This window comes from Apis dorsata, unplaced genomic scaffold, assembly GCF_000469605.1.
Source record: "Apis dorsata unplaced genomic scaffold, Apis dorsata 1.3 scaffold_58, whole genome shotgun sequence".
Classification (NCBI taxonomy): domain Eukaryota; kingdom Metazoa; phylum Arthropoda; class Insecta; order Hymenoptera; family Apidae; genus Apis; species Apis dorsata.
This window is the reverse complement of record NW_006263358.1, coordinates 595,728-600,009: the sequence shown is the minus strand read 5'-3', so window position 1 is coordinate 600,009 and position 4,282 is coordinate 595,728. Positions and strand designations below refer to the sequence as shown.

The 4,282-nt window shown below is 47.0% G+C and overlaps 1 protein-coding gene and 1 long non-coding RNA gene across 29 annotated transcripts in view; one reads left to right on the top strand and one right to left on the bottom strand.

The window, feature by feature from the left end:
* Positions 1 to 2,717, bottom strand: part of LOC102675303 — a 7,866-nt gene extending 5,149 nt beyond the window's left edge. The window contains exon 1 of the long non-coding RNA XR_420837.2: positions 2,694 to 2,717. This is a non-coding gene — a long non-coding RNA (uncharacterized LOC102675303). The remainder of the gene's footprint in view (positions 1 to 2,693) is intronic.
* Positions 1 to 4,282, top strand: part of LOC102675389 (forkhead box protein P1-like) — a 237,169-nt gene that overhangs the window by 158,081 nt on the left and 74,806 nt on the right. The window lies entirely within an intron of this gene.

Sequence of the window (4,282 nt, the reverse complement as noted above, 5' to 3'; positions counted from 1 at the left end):
CCCTGCTAAAGGATAAGAGCGGCACCACCGCAGCTCGTCGGCTATTGACGAGGAGGAGATGGCCTCCGCGCTCCTCCCTTGAAATGCAAAAAAGGGGTTGCTGGGTGGTGGTGATGGTAGTGGTGGTGGTAGTAGTAGTAGTAGTAGTAGTGGCGTAGCAGGCGAGAAGAAAGGAGAGGATGCGCTTGGATAAAGGAGAGGGGGGAGGGAGGCCGAAGGACGAGAACGAGAAATAGAGGAAAAAACTGGGTGGAAGAAGAAGGTGGGCGGCGATGGTGGAGCGGCGAGGAAAAGAAAGGATGAAAGACGAGTTCTCACCTCCGATTCCCCTCTTTCGCCTCGCAAATTGCGGATAGGCTGTCCTTTCCAATCAACCTGCCCTGCTCCCCGTCCCGCATCCCCCCTCCTCTCCTCCTTTTTGCTGCCCAATTCTTCCCTCCCTCGCTCGCTTCCGTTATACTTTTCCACCCTCTTCGCGCTACCACCCCCGCATTCCTGTAGGAAAACTTCAGGCTGCAGCTTGATCCGCATCCTGCCGGCTTCTCCCATTCTCTTTCTCTCCGGCCTTCTCACGAAAGCCAAATCCCGTCGTAATTTTTTACGTAACACGCTTCGCTATGAATATCGATGCCCGGGGAATTAAGGAGGGCACGGTTTTCCGTAATTGAAAGAATTTTTGTCGTGCTGAGCCAGCTGGCCCGCGCATAAAAGGAGGTTCTCGCGTTTCCTCCTTTCTTCTTCTTCTTCTTCTTCTTCCTTCTCCGTCCGTCACTTTTTTTCCCTTCTTCCTTTTTCTTTCTTTCTTTCTTTCTCACCTTTTTTTCTTTCCAGGAAGCGAAGAAAGGGGTGTTTCTCCCGTTCGCGCGACGTCGGATGACGACGGTGACGAGGATTTTAATAAATTAGTGAAACGATCCGCTGACTGGCGACTTTTTCTTCTTCTTCTTTCGGAAGCGGAACGGGATGTTCCTTCCTTTCGTTTCTCCTTTAATTTTTACTCTTTTGGAAAACCGCGCGACAGACGGACGATACTTGATCTCGTCGTTATATTTCGGTTCGAGCCTTTCGATTCAATCGGCTATCGAATTCCTCAAATATCAAATTTTACGATGAAAGTCGTTTATTTGCCGAACCGAAATAATATCCATAATACATCCACAATATACATAAACAGGTTTACGTTTATTAACAGGTTACATCGGTCTCTGTACGATCGGACTAATTCCGTTAGCGACGTAAATTAGCAACGATTAGGAAGAAACGGGAAATCTGAGGTATTTATTTTGGTAGCGTGCCAAATGTTTCGGCGATGTCTGTCAATTTCTGGAATATTCAATCAGCCAAGAAACGGTCGGCTCTAGATGGAAGCCAAGGGAGAATTCAAGTTCGCCACAACATCGCGACGTCTCGCATAGTCTTGGAAGTCTCGGTTTTATCTACATTATTAACCGGTTGAAACCTCACGGCTGTGTACTTAAATCCAATCTAGAAATCCCACCCTTCTAGTCTCCCACCTTACTACCCTCGAGGGGCGAAGGTCGACAGAGACTGGCAAGGGCGATTACCCTCCATTATTCACACGCTCGATTCCTGCCGCTGAGTGATACCTGAGAAAATCTAGTCGAACATCCTCCCAAATTTCAACGATGTCTAACGGAGATGCCTCTCTTCCATATTTTTTTTTTTTTTTCCACCTCCGTCCCACTCCCCTCTCGCGTTGCACGCGATTACGTTCGCGATAGAATTTGCAAGGGAGAATAACGATACAAAACTTTCGTCGAACGGAATGTATTCGAGAAATATTTAAAAAAAGATGGGGGAGAAAAGAGATGTGTCGTGAAATTTCTTTCCCGTCGTTCCTCCGATTAATTTGCTTCGGAATGCACAAGAATCGTAGACGATACTACCAGAAATTAATCATCAGGAATTTTTTCTTTTTTTTTTTCCACAGTTTACAATAACGGCGTACATATATTTCCCTATATATATACACGCTCCTCTCCCCCCCGTCAACGTGTCAAGCAAACAATCCACGAGAAACAGTTAGGTAACGAGTCGTCACGTCGATAGAATGGCGTCGATGCGATTCCCGAAGTTTTTATGATCGGCTTCGCGTCGGTTGACAAAACTACGAGGCTCCGGTTGGCCACCTGAAATAACTGGCGAGAGAATCGCGGCCAAACATTTCGTGTCGCTCCGTGTAAACACCATTGAATACCGCTAAATCTTTGCCCCGTCTCTCTTTCGCCTCGGAAATCTCAAACATCGAGGGGATTCTACGCGAAGTACACCTGAAACAACTCTGTTCCCACGTCGCATCGATCTTTAAACATCGCCCCCTCCCCTTTGGTTGTCTACGCCGAGTTTTAATCCCCGCCGCGCGTCTTTTACATCGCATAATTATTTTCGTTGATCGCGGATCGGCGCGAATTTAAAAGATGTTCGCCGATATAATAGCCAATTTAACAGGACGGTATTATATATTTAAACGGACGGGTATTTTTCACGAAACGTTAGCCGAGTTATTATTAAGCGTTATATACACCGTTGTATACACCTCGCCGTTGAACATTTTCACATCTGTTCGGTTTTATCTTGACGAGTACACGCGCCGTTCCCCTTATCAGTTTTTATCACCGAGAACAGTGGCGTGGCAATGCGTGAATTTCGTCGCCGTTTTTCTCGACTTCCACGTATTTCTCTCTCTCTCTCTCTCTTCGGAATCGTGCATCGTTTTCTCGATTTCATCTTTGTCCTTTGTTGCTTCTTGTCATCGATCGGCCGGGACAATTATGAATCGGAAGAAGACAGTCTCGAGCTCGGTAACGCTTCCTTCGGTACGGCGGCAGACGGTGAAATTTAATTAAAAGCACGCGCGATGATTATTTGCGGAGGCGGCGTTTATTTTGGAAATTGCGGATCCTCNACGGATCCAGTTCGCTCCTCGCGAATCCTCGAATCCTTCGTCGTCCTCGAAGAGGGGGACGATAGAAGTTTAAGAACGAAAATACCACGGTTATCGATATTCATAGATTCGTTCGAAAAGAAACGATCGGGGGTTACGATTACGGGGGGACGCTGGACGAGGGAAATTGGAGGGAAAGTAGGGAAGAGGAAGGGATGCAACGCGAGGGGCGTATTTAACGAATTAGAGGACACAGGGAAGGGTTGGGAACTGGCATAAAAGGAAAAAGAAAGGAAGAAAAAAAAAAGAACGTGCATACGGTACGGGAAGAGAGAAAGAGAGAGAGAGTTTGTGGATTGTGGAGGAATCCGGTTGAAGGGAAATGAGGGAAGAGGGATGAAGAAGAAAGAGTGGTTTCGCGCGAGGGACAGAAATAATGTGAAAGAGAGAGGGAGGGGAGAGAGGGAGGCACGTCGTGGCAAGAGTAGCAGGGACGGGGGTGAAGCGTTGGCTAGAATAAACACATAGATGTTTTCTTTGTTCCTCTAAACTAAACAACCAACGAGGAATCTAAACAGAGGCCAGAACCCAAATTCAATTTGGTCGCCGCCTCCATCTCTACCTTCGGCTGTTCTACGGACGAAAGGTATCCTTCCACCACCCCCTCCCCCTCTTTCGTTCGCTCTGTCTTTCTCACCCCGCGCGCACCCTACTCCGTTACACCCCCATGGCAGCCTCTCACCATTGTACACTTAACGCCGCCAGGATGGTACCTAATATTTACCACGGTTCTCTTATACAGGGTGACCGATCCCACACACGCGAGCCTTTAAACAATACACGGCCGTAGTTTAATACCTAAGTAAGCTTCCATCGAACCAACGTGCGCGGCCAATGCGGAGGGGGATATTTTTCTTGCAAATGACGGCGAAGAAAAGTCGACGTTAATTAATCGAGCCTCTCTTTAACGATTTGCATTACATGTTGCTCCCTTTTTTTTTTTTTTTTACTATCTATCGGCCTTTACCGTCCACGCAAAAATTCTTGGATCCAAATCAAAATTGTCACACTTAACAAGGAAGGAGTATATTGTATATAGTATTTTTTTTTAATCGATCCTCAACGAATTGGAGCGCATCCTCACGCTTGGAACGACACGCGATCGTGAAACGCGCGCACCGATTGGTAATAATAATCGAAGGGGAGGAGGGACACGCGATAATCCGCGGACAACAGAAGGGGAAACGATTCTCCCTGCTCTTCAAACAAACTCCTTCCGAAACTTGCACAGAAGATCGCTCACTCTGGTTATGTTATTTAACAAAGCGTTATAGAAGGCCTGGTTGCGATATCACGTATTCGACGCGATATAGAAGA